This window comes from Haliotis rufescens, unplaced genomic scaffold (genome assembly GCF_023055435.1).
Source record: "Haliotis rufescens isolate VD_foot unplaced genomic scaffold, xgHalRufe1.0.p SCAF_2, whole genome shotgun sequence".
Lineage (NCBI taxonomy): Eukaryota > Metazoa > Mollusca > Gastropoda > Lepetellida > Haliotidae > Haliotis > Haliotis rufescens.
In genome coordinates, this window is record NW_025963890.1 from 9696083 (window position 1) to 9716021 (window position 19939).

Sequence of the window (19939 nt, forward strand, 5' to 3'; positions counted from 1 at the left end):
GACACGCTCCTTAATGAGGACTGCAACTCTATCCGAAATGAATGTTATGAAATGATTTAACAACGATGTTAGCAAACATGAACAGATCCAACATGGTTTTTTTCAAAGAACCTAATTATATTATATTGTATTGTATTGTATTGTATTGTATTGTATTGTATTGTATTGTATTGTATTATATTATATTATATTATTGTAAATTAATGTTTTGTAGCTGTAAATAAATTATATTATATTATATTATATTATATTATATTATATTATATTATATTAATGTTTTGTAGCTGTAAATAAAATATACAAATAATAACTTTCACATGGCATCAGCCGTCATGTAGATGGAATATTGCTGAGTGCGGCGTTAAACAACAAACAAACAAACATGGCATCAACGTCAATCCTTAACTGCTTCCTCCATCCCGTGAATACATGCGTTCGTTATGGTGTGTTGTAGTGATGTGAGTCTATTTTTAATCTGGTAATGAACGAGGCTGTGTATAACTCACGGGCGCCAATGGCCCTACGTGCATGAATGGAGTGTTGACGATGACATGGCTTCTGTATATTTCTTTACTTTGTTTGATGCAATGTACATCTTCCCGAGGCAAGGGGTTAACTGACTTTAAAAGTCCAGTTTCCATCCTTGCCGAACTAGGCTGGAATTCCATGGCTCGATTGTAGCGCCACCAGTGGCTATTACCAGTTATGTCCCTTCTATCATATTGCTTGCATTTGCTTCAAACAAAATGGCGGCGCCCGGTCTAGGCGGACTTGTCGATAATATAGATCTACACATTGTTATAAAACGAGTTATACCTCGCGAAATACATCAGATTGCTTGAGCACCTTGATTTAAAACATGAAAGGGATTGAAAACATGAATATCTGTAGACGCCAAGTACAAATGCTTTGCAAATCATGCAATTGACCTAAATCTGCACAGCAGTTTACGAACCGGGTATCGATTTCGTTACGCGATTTTGATTGGACTATGCATAGACTCGTTAGTCCAGCCAACACAACTCTGAACTCCCAGCCTAGTTAGGCAAGGGAGGAAATTGGACTTTTATAGTCGGTTAACTCCCTTGCATCTGGAAGATGTGCACTGTTAAGAAATTAAATGAAATTGGTCGACCAAGAATGTTTTTGTCATGTCCGTTTATACATACCCAGCAATCAGCACAGCGGACATTGCAGAAAAGACAACGGTAAAGACAACAGTCGCTACCACTGATTTCTCTGGCTCCCTCTGGGCATCAGAAGACGATGTTTGGTTTTCTTTTTTAAAAGAAAATATATAAATCAGTGTTTGGATAATCACATGCAATCATTTTGTGTTTTCCCTACTTGAATTGTACCATGAAGGTAAACGCTTTAGTTTATCCCTAACAAAGGACACTGTAGTGCTGTATCCCATTCGATCACTGTTTGCAAAAGTATTTAATTATCCTCACATCATTTAAAACGAATACATAGGACAATGTTCTTCTAGGTTTATATCATTATAAACATCTAAGATGCATGACATTAGAGACAAAAATGTGCTCGCAAACCTGTCATCATACTCCAACAAGCAACATCCCTGATCATACCACATGTATGAAAATACATACACATCCAATCAAATTCAAAACAGCCCAAATAATTACCATATTACCATTTCAATTCATCGGTAGCTGGTAAACATCTACTGTCTACGACCCACGAGCACAAATAGGGTGCTGACAAACCAATCAGGGCGATTCTAGGATTCGAACCTACTTTCAAAGGATCCTGGCACGCACAAGGGAAGCAATTTGCACAACGATTTGCGGCACCTAAGACAACTATGCTACCATTGCGGCCATACTTCGCCTTGAACCCTTAAATACCACAACCCTATTTTGTGACAATGCTTGCCTTCATATTTGTGTTTTCTTCCTTAATAAAACGTAAACTACAGTAAACTACGGTTATAACGAACACGCTTATAACGAACTAACGGATATAACGAACTAACTTTTTAGTCCCGACTATATGTTGTAGTTATGCTGTATATATGCTTATAACGAATTACGGTTATAACGAACTAAAATTAGTAGTCCCTTTGAGTTCGTTATAACCGTAGTTTATTGTACATGCTTACTGTCATCTAAAGTTGAAACTGTTTGCGGTAGGCTGCGGAAGCCCTTCTTGCGTGGTCGAGCCCTCACTGTGACATTGTAGTTTCTCCATGGCAACAAGTCACTTAAGACTATTTCAATGTCCTCTTCTTTGGTCCTCAACTTCTTGATCTGCGTATGGAGTATTGACTGGGTATGGGTTTAAGTCGCGTTTAGCATATCTCAAAATATGGTGGCGAGAGGGACCAGAAATGGACTTCACACATTGTACCCATGTGGTGATTGAACCCTGGCATTCGGTGCGAGGAGCCAACCCCTTAACCACTAAGCCACCACACCGTTCCGTTTGCTTACTTATGAATACTTTCCGTTTTAACGGCGCGGTTGTGAAAATGATAACATGACAGTTGGTGGACAGGCTTTCCTTTAGTCAGCTTGCCCTTTACGTCAAGCAATATTCAAGCAGCTCTATCCTTTAGTGTCTATATTCTGTTCTCAACTTTTGAGGTACAATGGAACATGCTCTTTCTACCAAGATTGTTAAGAGCGTTATACGACTCTTGTTCAAAAGTTGTTCCATCAACATTCAAGGCCTCAGTTTAGCTTTCAAAGGGTTTATGATGGACATGTGGAGGACATTTTCAAATGTGACGTATCAGTAACAAAAATTATGTCCGACTCAATTACTTATTTTGATTTGTACCCTATGTTCCCGTGCTTTTTCAGGTGAACACTTGACTTGACATTGCGTGTGTTTGTGACGGTGGGGCAGGATACGCTCACCTTAACGCGAACACCTGAAATCTGTTTGGTAGTGGTTCATAAACACATGCTCATGAAATAGCTGGAATCGTTCGATCGATTCTGCCTTTATGAAAGATTTCTTATGAATATGGAAGGTTTGTCTTGTGTTTCAATTCTAGCGTTATACCATATTTTGATTCAACGTTTATTTATTTTAATACACCATGTATTCACCTACCTGTTTTACTGTGTCCATGTACCTGACAGTGTATGCATATTTATCATAGTAGCGGTATCTGTCATAGGGTTTCTTCCATGCTACCTGCAGAGCAGTGCTGTTGATGGCCGTCACACGCAGATCCCTGACTGGACCCGGTTGTACTAGAAACAGATCCATACATTTCTTTATCTTGTAAATTTATACCAGTGTGGTAGAATCCAGGAGATAATGCACTGAATAGCCATCGCCACTTGATGTAGAATCACCAAAAATCGCGATGATTAATTAAAGAAGATAGTTGCACGAGTGCTAATACTAATAACGTGAAAACACGCCATTCCCCCTAAAAGGAAAATAAATTACAGTATTGACAAAAATTGCAAAGTGCGCTTTTCAAGAAATGCCATTTTTGTTGGATAATGCGATAGACATCATCAATGAGTTTGATAGTGCTGAGACTTTTGTTTGTTTGTTGTTTAACATCGCACGCAGCAATATTCCAGCAAAATGACGGCGGTCTGTAAATAATCGGACCAAACAATGCAGTGATTAACATTACGAGCATCGACCTACCCATTTCGGCTACGATGACACGCATCAACTTGGTGAGCGGGCCTGACCACCCGATCCTGTTAGTCGCCGCTTTCGACAAGCATAGTCGCCTCTTATGGCAAGCATGGGTTGCTGAAGAACTATTCTCTAACCGGACCTTCATGGATCGGACTTTTGTTTGAGACAGAACATATACCACTCAACGTTTGATAGAGATATCCAGAAATGCCATTCTATTTAAATATGCACGGAACAGAATCAGTTTTGTGTATTTCAGTCTACGCTACCGGACATTTTTGTAGACCATAGAATGTACTATTTTTGTAAAACTATCAAATCATTATTTCCCCGGATTTGGGGGAACAACTTATCTTTTTCCAACGATTCACAGATACTCGGGTGCTTGGAGCATCGTTCTTGTGTATCTGGTCCAGACTTGTTTATTACAGAACACCCTACACATATATAATACTCACTGTATTCTATAGTTCTGATCTGTCTGCACATCGAGACTACTTCTGTGGGGTCACTTCCGGTTAGGGTGATGTTAATCATGTGATAGTCGTCACAGAACGTCAGACTATCACAATTATACACACATTTACCAGCTGAGGTGTTGCAGGCCAAGCCAGAGATGACATCGGGACACGTGTCATTCAGTGTCTGCTCTTCTCTGCCAATGTGAAAACAGAAACATTATTCATAATAGTGCAGAATGAGGCATTTGAATCACAATTATGTATTTGTCTTGTAATTTGAGGAGCCGGTGCTGCTTTACTAAGTCTTTTCTGGATCCACAATCATTAGTTCGAATCCCGTTTTCGATCCAATTATGATTGTTGGTGTCATAGTAACCGTGCGCATAGGTTTTCCAAAATGGCAAATGTCGTCGACCAACATCACGTTGAGCACAGTCTCATCAAAATCAGATCTAATTTTGCTACCGCTAAACAAAGATCTGAGGAAATCCCATTACAGCAGGTCACGTCAGAACGACCTTTCATCCGACCAATCATAGCGTCGCTTACCAGATTGGGAAAGTGACAGTCGGAAGGTGTTTTCTTATTACCTCGAAAAGGTTAACCCTCATGGTGCCTGGACGTCAGTCGGCCTGCAAACCGCTCAGTGTCGCACTGTGCTGACGTCGCGGTTACAAAAACGTATATATCAAAATTCACAGTTTAAAAAGGGCATTTTCTCGGGACCATATATGGTCCCCTGGCACTATGCGGGTGTGAAAAGTAAGGGACCATATATGGTCCCGTGGCACCAAGAGGGTTAACGGGGAGTTCCGGCATCGTCTTTCTCTCGCTTTGGTGTGATAAACATTATCAACGGAAGATCTCCATAGCCCGTACTGCCATATTATCTAGGCCATCCGAATTTTCTTTTGTTCAGGTTTCAAAGTTTTAATCTATATTTTTCAAAGCGTTGTCGCCAGTTTGAAACTAGTGCCGTGAAGCTCGAGTAAGCTGCTTCCTGATTGGCTAATACATGTTTCATTGGTCGGTCAATGGGATCGATGTCATCAGCGAGAACTGGTTTTAATGAGATTACGTTGAGCTGTTCAAAATGCCGCTAAAGCCACCTCACTCACTAACTCAATGAAATTTCGAGAAATAAGGGATCCAATATGTAAGGCATGACGTTCAACGAACAAACTCATATTGTCATTAAAACACAAGGTTAAGAGAATATGGCAAAGAAAGTTTACTAGACGCCCCCTCCCTACCTGGTAGTAGATTAATATACTCCATAAATTGTTTGTAAGTTGCGGATGTTAACTACTTACGTGGACTGTGAACATGTCGTACATGTCGTGAGGTTCCGTTCAGCGTCGTCCGGGAGGTCGTAATTGCAGGTGAGGATCCTCTTGGCGTACAGGACGCAGCTGATATTCTCTGGTTTGGGCGGAACTGATGATGATGAGGAGCAGGATGAGATATCTTCATCATGATAATATTTACTATGAGTGAGTGAGTGTGTGTGGTTTTACGCCGCATTTAGCAATATTCCAGCAACAACACGGCGGGGGACACCAGAAATTGGCTTCACACATTGTACCCATGTAGGGAAATCGAACCCGGGTCTTCGGCGTGACGAGCAAATACTTTAACCCTAGGCTACCCCACCGGCCCTGTTCACGATGAACAAAGGCCAAGACGCCTTTCCCTACAGACATTCACAAGGAAGATTAAGTACACTCTACACCATACATTGGACAGACCTGATGAACTGATTGCCCCTGCAATGAAGGTCACATTGACGTGTTTAGCGGAACCCCCCAAACAAGATAGATAATCTTGGCTTAACAGATTCCAGAAAGACAAAGACATACACTTATTTCAGCATAATTAAAGCTACAAATCGTTACAGAACTGTGAGTAGATTACGAAACAGATTTCTCTGGAAAACTGCACGAAATATTGTGTCATCAACAGGATAACCGTCATTCTTAAACTCAAATGTTTACAAATATGACCTAGAAGTTGAAGAATGATTTTTAATTATTTTAAAACTATATTAAGGGTCACGAAAACTCAAAAGGCCTGCAGTTGGATGCTTTCAATAGAAGAGTGAATGAGTTTAGTTTAACGCCGCTTTGAACTGTATGTCTGTGATACCACGGCATGTCAACTTCGTCTGGATGGAAAGCCGAAAGTGATGCAGGTCTTCGACGTGTGTCACCTTGGTGTAACCCACGAGCACGGGGATGGTGCTGAGGCTATATGATTTGTGTTTGACGCCGCTTTGAACTGTATGTCAGTAGTACCATGGCATGTCAACTTTGTCTGGATGGAAAGTCGAAAGTGATGCAGGTCTTCGGCGTGTGTCACCTTGGTGTAACCCACGAGCACGGGTATGGTGCTGAGGCTATATGATTTGTGTTTGACGCCGCTTTGAAATGTATGTCAGTTATACAAGTATCACGGCGTGCCACCTTGGTGTGAGAGGAAAGCCCGAAGTGTTCCAGTTCCTGGATGTTTACCCCTTTGGTAAAACCCATGAGTAAGGGTATGGTGCTGACAAACATAGAGTAAGAGTCTGCTCATTGTGCAAAGTGGGCATAGAGTTTTATTTGTCTGTTGCTATTTATTATGCTTTAAGAAAGACCTACAATAATATGGGTGCCATCTATGATAGTCCTTCACGAGGTGAGGCAAGGTGAAATGGGATAAAGTGTGTGTGTGTGCGTGCGTGCGTGCGTGCGTGCGTGCGTGTCTACTTGAACTGGTCCGGGCTAGTGCCGGTTGTATAGTGCTAGTCCACTGAAATAACAGCTAAACATGGATAACCCACTCAGAAACAGTATACTGACTCCGAGTCGACCAGTCCTTGTCCTTTGCGTGTGTTTGGGACGGGTGCCGACGGTGGAGCAAAATACATTTACCTTTTCGCGAACACCTGGTATCATCACTATTTGATGGAATCGTACAATATTAATCGACATTTAGCGGAGATTTCTTATGACAATGGAAAGAGTTTTGTTGCTTTTATTCATCCCCTTAAAGCGCCAGGCAGGGTAAGACAGTTCATCATAACATACAGGTCCCGTTTAGTCAAAAGTAGGCCAGATAACAAGTACTTTTAAAAGCTGGCCCGGGTAGGGTTTCCGGGTGATAACAAATACTGATAGAGTATGAGTCAGTGAGTGCGGCTTATAACAGCTTTGCACTCTGTTTCGGTTATGTCACTGTCGGCGTGATGCTAGAGGAAAGCCCAACGTGATGTTGGTCTTATAATTTGACGCGTAACCCTCCTCGGGGGCACGGGTGGCCCAGTCGTCTAAGGCGCCGCAATTCGCTGTACAGAGTTGCGTCCCTTGGGCACGCCAGAAACCTATGATTGTGGGTTCGAATCCCGGTTCGCCCCGATAATGTTTCTAGGTTTGTCAGCACCATACCCGTGCTCGTAGGTTTCACCGAAGTGGTAAACGTCTGAGACCTGCATCACTTGGGGCTTTCCTCCCACATTAAGCTGACACGCCGTGATATGACTGGAATACTGTTAAAAGCGGCGTTAACCCCAACTCACTCACTCACCCACTCACTTAACCCTCCTGGTGGAACCCAGGAGCACGGGTAAGGTGTCCACAACCTAGACACATAAGCAAGACGAATCTGGGATTTGAACCCACGAGGGTTATTGGTTTGTTTGTTTGTTTGTTTGTTTGTTTGTGGATACCTTTGTTTTCTCCGGCAGTTAAGTTGTGTTAAGTAAAGGTAATGACATCTCATGTAAAGAAATGTGGTTCTTTAAGAAGCAAGGTATACAAACTGTCACACTTTACAAAGACCCAGGGGCAACTTTAACCGTTAGGATGCCGTGGAATCGCACCAATCCATGCAAAGATGCTATTACTTTCAACCTTCAAAAAGACCGCCTCCGTGGTCTTGTGGTAGAGCGTCCGCCCGGGGAGCGGAAGGTCCGGGGTTCGATCCCCGGACGCGTCATACCAAAAGACGTTAAAAGCTGGTACTTGTTGTTACCCTGTCTATCACTCGGCATTAAGGGGTTAAAACAAGGACTGGTCGGCTCGGAGTCAGTATACTGTGTCTGAGTGGGGTATTCATGTTAAACTGCGGCTTGGTATCTCAGTGAGCTTGCACAATAAATCGGCATCAGTCCGGACTAGTACAAGCAGCCACACACACATGCATGCACGTCGCTATAAGTGCAATAATCTTGGACGCGACGTTAAACCCAATTTCACCTCACCTCAACCTTTCAAAATTAAAAAGTTGTTAGTGATCTTTCATACAATTAACAGTGATACGAATATGGATTCTCATACGACAACCCATTGGCTAAACCTACATGTAATTATTCAATACAAGGGATGTAATTGGCAGAAGCTAAAATGAGTTTATTCATCCTACGAACGAGTGTGAAACATTTGTGTTAAGTAACTGTTAATGACATTGTGAAGTTTTCATTTCCCGAAATCATATTTGGATAGATTAGTCGTACGTGGAAGTTGAAACGAGCTGAACAATTGGGCCATCCAAATTTTCGTTTTTCCTTGTTTGAGGACGTAGTTAGATATTCCTTGAAAACAATATTATCAGTTAAAAGCGCGACAAAAACATTTCCGTAATCACTATAATCATAAATAAAAGCGTCATTTCCATTTCCACAACCGTAAGAAATATCTACTGAAAAAAAGAGTCAAATTATATATTATATATAGTATATCGGGAGCAGTATCAAATAGCGATCATACCAGCTGGTTGCGTATCCTGTCCCAATCGTGACACACGTCACAAACAAAAGCAAAGACAAGTTGATTGTTAACCAACAAAGACAGACACGAGCACATACCGTAAAGCCAAAATAAGTGAACTGATCGGACAACACTTTTGTCACTGATGCGTGGAAATGATTGAAAATGTCCCCTACATGTCAACCATAAACCCTTTTCAAACCTTGAATGTTGTAACCCTGGTGATACAACTTTTGAGCAAGCGTCCTACGACGCTTTTCTGAAATTCTTGTTGATTGGTTGGTTTGTTGTTAAACGCCGCACTCAGCAATATTCCAGCTATATGACGGCGGTCTGTAAATAATCGAGTCTGGACCAGACAATCCAGTGATTAATGTCATGAGCATCGATCCACGCAATTGGCATCGATGACATGCATCAACCAAGTCAGCGAGTCTGACCACCCGATCCCGTTAGTCGCCTTTTACGACAAGCATAGTCACCTTTTACGGCAAGCATGGGTTGCTGAAGACCTATTCTACCCCGGAATCTTCACGGGTCGAAATTCTTGTTAAAAGGGCATGCTCGATTGTACCCCAAATGTTGTGAAATGTAGACACCAAAGGGTAGAGCTGCTGGAAAAGTCCTACAGAAAGGGAAACATTTTGGCTTGAAGGGGCACTGATCTAACGCAATTCCCCGGACTGGTTGTTGCCTTTGTTATTGTTTTTTCCCCCATGAGTACCGGGATGATACGCAACGCAACTGAGCGTGACCAGAGACTGGGCTACCGTCTGCAAGGACAGCTAAATAAACTTGGAGGCTGGAGGCAATATTTTTTTTACGCATTTTTGCATAAACACTGATTGGTTAACTGTGATCTATACAGATTTCGACAAAGGGCGCATGTTAATTAATTTCTTCAGCCTAAACAAGCAGACAAAAAGAACAGCGGAGCTCATCGGATGTCGTCATTTGGAAATACCCCAGATGGTTATAGTTTTATACTAAAGAAAGTAGCCATGCAGTGAAAGCATTTTCGGATTTCGGCTTGCGTCGATAATACGATTACTACTCCCTTGTTGACATCCACGTTTTCTCGTATAACCCTTCACTTGTGTATTTGTCGTCATTCACTTGATGCTCAGTAAATGAATTTATTACAGGTACAATTAGTGGTAGCACCACTTAGATTACCTGACAAAGGTTCCCATTTGGCATTTATTGTGTCTGGGGTAATTATTCAATCTAAATCCAGGTTTGAAGTGAGGTGAAATGTGTGTTATGTAATATGCACGTGGCAGCCCAGCAAGAGATGAATGATCAGTTGATTTATTTTTTTGTAAATCAACGGATCGTTCCTAGTCATCAAAGGATTAACAGAAAATACGTTGATTGATTAATGACTGTTATCTTGCACAGTGGATATGTCAAGAGTGAGTGTTTACATGTCTAGGTTTACTAAAACAAAGGGAATACACTCATACCATGGCGTGAAGTGCCGATGTAAAAACAACATACTTTGTTCAAAGGGTTAACTTATAATACGTTTATTGATTGATCATTGTTATCTATCACTCAATGGATTTTTTAGGAACCGTGAACGTTATGAAAATAGTTGTCACGTGGGCTTTCTCAGCCGACCATTGAGACTTGACACCTATGTAAAACACCTGAAACAATCCAAGTGATCAGTTGAGAAACGAACACGGGTTATAATATCCCGAAACGACATATATCTTTTAACATATTTGATTGTTAATGAGACACGTGACATCGAATAAGTTTCTTTGTACATCTGCAGACGAGTGGGATATTGTTCCTTTGTGTGGATATTCACGGATACATTCCTCGAACAAGGACGCTGCCTAAAATTTATACACATAAATTTGGTAGGTTGTAATTATAATATTTACATTTTGTTTTCCTTCATTTGAACCGATTCGTTCTTGTTTCTCCACGTCTTGGTTGGGAAATTCTTCAATGCGCGATAGACGTTGTTTTCACAGGTCTTTTCCTTTGTAAGCGTGTATATATTACCGTCAATTTGAAAAATGTGATTCTCTCAGGCAATTTATAAAATGTGTAAATATTTCAGTCATTTTGACTAAAAAATCTGTCCAGATTGATTAAGACGATCAAAAGGGCCTACAAACATCACAACAGATTATTATGAAGGATTAGAAGCCAAACAACATAGAAATGTACTTTTCTCAACGTAACATTTTCAGTCTCTTGGTGATGACATTAAACATCAAAATGTTTGGAATTCGTTATCATAATAATACAGATGGAAATGTTTTTCAGTCACTTTGTAAAATAACTGAATATTTAGACGTTTAATAAATTTGTTACACATTTGACAGTAAACAAAAATACACACTATAAAAAAAGCAATGCTCAGGTGAAATATGTACTTTGTGTTGCAAGTCAAAATAGTGTAAACGAAAATCGCAAAATTACCAAGCAAGTGACTTATCAAAAATTCGTCACCATTACTGATGCTACCCACAAAGATACCTACATTTCCTTATTATCTCGAAACCTGTATTTCATTTTGTTCATCAATGTGACCATACGCCCTTATTACTACCCATAAAAGCGACTAATGCGCTTACGAATGGCGCAGCAGAGGTCGCGAACTAGTCTAGATTTCTGCTACACATCCGGGTACTCACTGGGAAAAAACAATAACAAAGGCAACAACCAGTCCCGGGGAATTGCGTTAGATCAGTGCCCCTTTAAGGCCTTCGAATGCATAAAGAAACAGATATGCAAGCAGGAGAGCACAATTGGTGTCCATGGGGATGCTTACTTCTCCCCTGAACGTCCTTTCCTCATATTTCACATACCGTATTCGACATAATAAGCGCCCAGGGCGCCCTCAAAATTCGAAATAGGGGGCTCTTATTAGAATACTATTTTGGTGAAAAACAACAGAGTTGAAAGATCGTAAATTCCGTGGTTTTATGCTGATCGCTTGAAATGTTTATATACGACAGATATATTTTTCCAGATTTAATTTCCCATAATGAAGAATGCATATAACACACGTATTATACACGAATACATAAGTCTTGCGTACATTGATCAATCGGAAGGGGTGCTAACTGGAATTGTTCACTAGCCAATATATTAGCAAATATCGCCGTGGGCGCTTATTAGAGCGGGGCGCTTATTACATCGAATACGGTAGATGTAAGTTATGAAGAAAACAGCATTCAATATACGGTTTTCTCAGTAAACTTCAGATGTCATATCTGCTTAAAGGTTACATATTTGACGAACTGCCCCGTCACAAATGACCCAAAGTTTAAGGAATGAAGTTTTTTCCTTAAGTTTGTCATGTGGGATAGTGGTGTACAAAGTTGAAAAATCACATGTTTTGACATAATTGAACTTGGTTCTTTTCTGAGATTGCAACTATTCAAGCGAATCCTTTTAGTTTTTTAGAATCCACATGGTATGAATTTAACTTGTCACAAACACATTCTGTGAATATGGAGAAAGTCCTCCGTTGAAAGTATTAAGGATTCTCACAGGAATGGTACATTTGGTACATTTGCTGGACCCTGCAATGTATCTCTCAGTGTAGTTGTACGCTCAAATCTGAATATTAAGGTCACGCGTGCCAACACTTTAGGAGAGAACACCCAGTGATAAACATCGAAGAAAGTGAATTATAAACTTTTGGCGTTTCTCTACATATCACGGGTCGATTGATAATGCTAAGGTTCCCTCGTCCCTGGGTATGTGCTGCTACAAACCACAGGCCTACATCTGGGGGCCAGGGGCGGTCGGGTAGCCTAGTGGTTAAAGCGTTCGCTCGTCACGCAGAAGACCCGGGTTCGATTCCCGACGTGGGTACAATGTGTGAAGCCAACTTCTGGTGTCCCCCGCCATGATATTGCTGAAATATTGCTAAAAGCGGCGTATAACCACACTCACTCACTCACTCTGAGGGCCAGCGTTAATCTGTTTATTCGAGAACATACTCATGGTCCAAAGTATTCATCCACGTCGCGGTGAGGTAGCCTGGCGGTTAAAGCGTTCGCTCGTCACGCCAAAGACACAAGTTCCAATCCCTATATGGGTACAATGTATAAAGCCCATTTCTGGTGTCCCCCGCCGCGATATAGCTGGAATATTGCTTAAAGCGGCGTAAAACCATACTCACTCACCCAACGTCACATTGACTTGGCTATCTTACCTGCATCTGTCAAATCAAACGAGGTTAATACGGCAGCAAAGATGATAAAGGTGACTTTAACGAATGGCATGGAAGCTTTCATCAATGCCATGGCTGTCAGCGGCTTCAGGTAACTAAAACATTATAAATGTAACATACAATTATTATTTTTGTAACATACACATGTAGTAACCCAACAACCCTAAAAGATTAAAAAGTAACCAATACATTTGTTTTCGCAACGTTATTGTTCTTTTTCTATTTGTAAATTAACGTTTCAGAAGCAATATTCAAAATCACGGGAGGGTGTGTGTGTGTGTGTGTGTGTGTGTGTGTGTGTGTGTGTGTGTGTGTGTGGCACGGGTGCCCCAGACTAAGGCTCCGCGATTCGCTGTGCAGAGGACACGCCAGAAACCTATAATTGTAGGTTCGAATCCCGGTTCGCCCCTATGATGTTTCTAGGTTTGTCAGCACCATACCTGTGCTCGTGGGTTTCAAAGAAGTGGTAGACGTCTGAGACCTGCATCACTTCGGGCTTTCCTCCCACATTAAGCTGACACGCCGTGATATAACTGGAATAATGTTAAAAGCGGCGTTAAACCCAACTCACTCACTCACTCACTCAAAATCATGGCGGCCTGTAAATAAAGGCATCTGGTCAAACCCGATACCCTAGTGATTGATATTATGAACAACGCCCACTGTCATGGTGACGCACAATCAACCAAGTCATTTAGTCAAACATTGGCAAATACTATTATGCAAAAACATTGGTTCCAATATTATTCTACAACAAGCAATATAATCAAATTATATAACATTATATATTCCTCATGGAATATGACCTTACCTGGAGACATCTACAAGACACCCGACATGTCTGAATCTTAATAAAATATTCACCGTCTTTGTGTCAGGCCTGCTACACAGGGACATAGCAACCTCACGGGTACTTATCAAACTAAGGGGCAGGAAATATAACTGCAGAAAACTCATGTTAGACACACGACACGATTGACCTTGGCTTGTCGCAATGGCCGACTAAATGGATAGGGTGGTCAGGCTCAGTGACTACTACTACTACTGCTGCTGCTACTGCTGCTGCTACTACTACTACTACTACTACTACTACTACTACTACTACTACTACTACTACTACTACTACTACTACTAGGGGCGGTCGGGTAGCCTAGTGGTTAAAGCGTTCGCTCGTCACGCCGAAGACCCGGGTTCGATTCCCGACATGGGTACAATGTGTGAAGCCCATTTCTGGTGTCCCCCGCCGTGATATTGCTGGAATATTGCTAAAAGCGGCGTAAAACCATACTCACTCACTCACTCAAATTTTTAGTCTACCTTTGTCTTGGCACCAACATTTTTTCCCCTTCCCGGAATTGTATGTATAATTCACTCTTTCCAAATGTTGAGTTATGGTAATAGATACATCATTGACAGGGGGCACGCTGTTTCTACCATTGCTACTACCACTACTATACTAACCATTATTACTACAACTACTTCTTCTACCATACTACAAGTATTACTACAACAACAACAACTACTACTACTACTACTACTAGTACCACTACTACCACTAATACTAGTACTACTACTACTTCTACTTCTACTAAGACTTCTACGATTGCTACTACCACTACTACTAACTACTATTACTACAACTACTAATTCTACCATACTACTCCTACTACTTCTACTACGTTTCAAACCATTACTAGTACTATTAATACTGCCGCTACTACTATTATATGTTAGGGTGCGTGTTTTACGGAAATAAAAAAACGTGAGATTGGGGTGCATGAAATCATTATCGCGCGTGTCGCTCATTACTCGTAACACCATTTGGAATGAAGAAAATATTTTAAAAGGGTAAAGAAAAGTCTGACTACAATACAATGCTTATGATAAATTGGCACAGATGTCAAAGTGATTAAGTGAATGGTGTTTTACAACCAAGTCAGAAATATACCAGCTATAACAAAGCGGCATGTTGTCCCACCTGTGGCAATACAGAATAAGAATGACCTTAATCCGTATTTCGTCTGATGTGTACACTTTTGATTCAACCTCAATGTTTGTTGTAAAAGGATAACGAACGCATCGTTAAACGTCCACAATTCGATGAACAACTGAAACATTTACTAAAAGTGTAACTGTTCTGAAAAATGGTACAAACAAATTTAAAAACAATAATTACAACCAGCATTTTCATTTTTACGACAACCAAATTACCAGAAAAAAATCCCATTAAAAAAAGAGTCCGGTTGGAAAGTGTAACTTCCTACAAAAATCAATGCAAACTATATGTCCCAGTATTCACGTCGTTTACAATGTAGTTTTGTTATATCATGTAACATCTACTCGAGTTAAAATATGCATTACGTAACCATAACTGTATGTATTACTACGCATTTTAAGGACACGTGAACTTGCTAAGTCACTCTTCTGACTTCAGGGAACTACTGCATTGTTGCCCTTGGCTGAACAGTGATCGTCTCTACGCGGTAAGTAAGAAGTGTCAGTTAATTAAACGAAGCTTGCCATGGTTCATTTGTGTCAAGACACCGCTCAGTACGTGTTTCTACTGCAAGTAGACGACACTGATGTACTGGCAAACGTATTTATTTGAGACATGACAGGTACCATTTTACAACACACATGTGTTAGGTCTTTAAAAGCCTAATCCGATAGCATTCGTTACATATTGCGAAAGGTAGGTTTACACAATGGGTGGCGAAAGTTGTGTAATAATAGGTCCGTCTATCAATTAACACTAAGCTAATGAGTGTCACAATATGTGCCCAATATGTATATGATGTACGTGTGGGGTAGGTTTTTGGGATGGCAAGATCCACCCTGATGACGAGCGAGCGAGTGAACGTTGGGCATGAATCCGGTTGTGGCTCGAATCCGGTTGTTGCTCATGATTCACTGATCTCCCCTTCAACATGTTCAAACCTTAGGTATAGTTGTGTAATTGTTATGTGCCCTGCTAGGGCAGGACTAGTATCCCCGTACTTGTGTCGGGGGTCTTGAGTAGGCCTAGTACCTATCCACAGGACTACCCAGACGCCGTCATATAATTGAAATATTTGCTGAGTACAGCATTAAACAACAAACAGCACAACCACTGCCCAGACCTCTGGTTAGTCACTTTATTAGGGCTGGGACAGGTAACTTCTGGGACAGGTAACTTGGGTACTGGTAACTTGGGTACTGGTAACTTGGGTACTGGTAATGGGTGTGTCCTGAGTAGGACCCGGGTATCCAGACCCGTGGCTAGTCATGTGATATATTGCTTTTAAATGACATTATGACAATAACTATAAAAATCCATGGTAACCATGGTAACACTAGACGTTGCTAATGTTCACATTTCTTCATGACTATGCATTCTGACTTCGAGTACAGATAAATCTACTGTCAACTCTTGTGTAGTTATGACCAGATTATTTAATACGTGTATCTAAATAGTTTGGCAATAGTTTTTGCCAGGAGTCCAGTAAAATAGTTCCCAATCAGATTTTTGTAGCCTACCCGGGTACAAATATGGACACGTCCCAGCCCTACATGTTATATAATTATTGTTTGCAGGCAACAACTATAAAACCCATTTTTACTTTACAAGATGATAATGTTTGAATTTCTTTCTGACTATGCAGGGGGCACGGGTGGCCCAGTCGTCTAAGGTGCCATGATTCGCTGTGCAGAGTTGCGTCCCTTGGGCACGCAAGAAACCTATGATTGTGGGTTCGAATCCCTGTTCGCCCCGATTATGTTTCTAGGTTTGTCAGCACCATACCCGTACTCGTGGGTTTCACTGAAGTGGTAAACATCTGAGACCTGCATCACTTCGGCCTTTCCTCCCACATTAAGCTGACACGCCGTGATATGACTGGAATACTGTTAAAAGCGGCGTTAAACCCAACTCACTCACATTCTGACTATGCATACATTCTTTCTGACTTTAATCATGTTATATGTTTATATGTTAATTTTGAGTAAAGATAAAGCTTCAGTTAACTTCAGTGTATGCAAGTTCAGATAATTTTATATGTGTGTCTAAATAACGTAATCTTTGACAGGTATTTACAAGTTGGAAGAACACGAATTATAGTATACTTGACACATTTTGTATGGATAACAACTTTTACTCTTTGTAATGACGTTTCCGGGCTATGTCTTGTCCCATCAGCATGATCAGGTGAATACTGAGTAAGCATATAGAGTTAATATATACATGGTGATATGTTTTCACATGGTAGGATAAATGTACAAAGATGGCGATATGGTGAGGAAACCAATGAGTTGACGGGAGAGAAGCCATTTGAGTACAATGATGCTGTAGCGATGGGTCTTGGTGTAATAACAAGGAGCTGACCGTGGTAACATTAAAAATATGTGACAGTTAAGTTTGTTGTTTGTTGTTTAACGCCACATGCAGCAATATTCCAGCTATATGCCAGCAGTCTGTAAGTAATCGAGTCTGGACCAGACAATCCAGTGATGGACATTGTGAGCATCGAACCAGGCAATTTGGATACAAGGACATACATAAACCAAGTCAGCAAGTCTGACCACCCGATCCCGTTAGTCGCCTCTTACGACAAGCATAGTCACCTTTTACGATGTCCATTTGCGGTTGATGATATGATTCAGGTGGAGTACACTCTGGTTAGATATATGCCTGGCATTAATGACTAAATCTTTCTTTGGATTTCAATACTTTCTTGAAGTGTCCTCTTCTTCTTTTTATTGTATCTAAATAGTTTTGGCTAGGGATCCAGTAATGCAATTCCCAATCAAACATTTTGTATCCAACTCTTGATACCTACTGCGGGTATAAGCCCTTGGGTCCACTTTCAAGTCAAGCACCCCTATACACATGATACATAAATTACAATCAGAAGGGTTAAATGCAAAACGAAGTGTTTGGCCTGTAACACATTTGGCCTACATCTCATTTGGGAAACCGCAGAGTCTAAGCTATTAGTTCAGTTGTTTTATGATCCTTTCATACCCTGTTTTTAATCCATGGATTAAATTATCCCTTTGAACAAGATAATCTTATGATTGAATTTAGAATGTTCGTAAAAATTGAAACAAATTGACTACAAATGGAATTAATCCTCCTATGCTATTTGTATCAATAGTAAGATCTATGGGCAATGGGGTAGCCTAGTGGGTAAAGTGTTAGCTCGTCACACGGAAAACCTGGGTTTGATTCCCCACATGGGTACAATGTGTTCCATTTCTAGTGTTCCCCACCGTGATGTTGCTGGAATATTGCTTAAAGCGGCGTAAATCCAAACTCACTCACTCACTCTATATGCATATCCTAGTGATAGTCCAGCAAAGTGACCCTGAAACTGAGAGACGTAAGTTTGGTTAATGCTCTAGGGATGCGTCTCTCTGGGCACATTGAATTACAGTGCCTTAGACAACTGATGGGCATCAGTGCCCACCTGAACCTGCAACTAGTTAAAGAATGCTGTCAAGATTTGTATATTTGGCCTGTATATATCACCTTATAAGTAGACTGATATATTTAATAAAGGGAAAAAGTAACATACGATAAGTTTTGTGGCAATGGTATTGTGAGGATATCCTTATTACCACAAGTATACTTGGCAACTAATCTAATCGGTTTGTATATTTCAAAGTTTCATGGCTCAATTTTTATAAAGAAACCTTGAAAAAGAAAATTATGTATGGTTACCAGAAGGGTTGAAACAACTGAGTTTTTCCTAGTTTTTAGTCTAGTCTAGTGTAATCTATGTTTATTAACATTTCAAAAAATCGTGATTAAATAAACTGCTTATTTTTGCAGTCATGTCGTTTGGTCTGTTTGTTGTTTTAGTTGAATGCCTCACTACCACTCTGTGGTACAGTGGATAGAGTCCTCGGCATTATGGGTATAAAACAGGGACTGTAGACAGTGACCTGTAAATAATCAAGTCTGCACCAGACAAGCCAGTGATCGATGTTATGAGCATTGATCCATGCTGTCAACGACCCGCAGTCAGCCAAGCCACTTAGCCTGACCACCCTATCTATGTCACCTCTTAGTCCAACATAGGTTGTTGGGGATCTATTCTAACCCTAAGTCCTTAAAGTGCCATGATTGATGTTTGTCTTCGCTAAAAGATATGGTTGAGACTCCGAAGGGGTAAATATTAGATATTATATGCTAGCAGGATATAAATTCACGGGAAATAAATTGATGAAGTGATAAATATGTGATGATTAATTGGTTAGTAACAAGCTCATTTACATTAGAATGGGTATTTTGGACTCAAGGTTGTCAAATTTCTGTTTACAGATTTGACTGAACATGCTGTATTAGAACCAAAAGATACAATCGGAGAATTATTATTTTTTTCCAACTGCATATTCTTTGGATTAGAAAAATATTGGATATATACTACTAGGAACACTTCAGGACCACTGGATTATATAAATGTTAAACATGTTAATACCACAGATTAACTGTTGGAAATATATAAGAATTTGGTTGTCCTTAACTTTATTGAGTAGTATATAACTTCAAATTTGAAACAAAATGTAATTGTTAACGTTTAAAATAATATTTTATTGCCACCGTGGTGACAGTCACTGAAATTTTCTTGCCTTCAAATGCTGGTTTATTAAAACAACTTCCAAATTGAAATAAAAAACATCTTTAGAATATCATTGTTTAATTTAAAAAGGAGACCTTTATTTTACCATATGACTGGAGTAGTAAAGAGAATAGGCCTAAACACCTAGTTTTACACTATCGTATTTGCCAGATTACCTCTGAATTCAGAAAAAAGGGACTTTAAATATATTTCCCAACTTCTAACAAATAGTGTTTTTTCTTCCTAATTTGCTGGCCATGAGCTAGTTCAAGTTCTTGATGAATCCCATGA

At 40.3% G+C, this 19939-nt stretch overlaps 1 protein-coding gene across 1 annotated transcript in view; it reads left to right on the forward strand.

Moving 5' to 3' along the window:
• Nucleotides 1-15445: 15445 nt before the first annotated feature.
• LOC124136169 (phospholipid-transporting ATPase ABCA1-like) overlaps nucleotides 15446-19939 on the forward strand; it is a 90663-nt gene continuing 86169 nt past the window's right edge. The window contains exon 1 of the mRNA XM_048399618.1: nucleotides 15446-15532. The gene's annotated coding sequence lies outside the window, so the exon portion shown is untranslated. The remainder of the gene's footprint in view (nucleotides 15533-19939) is intronic.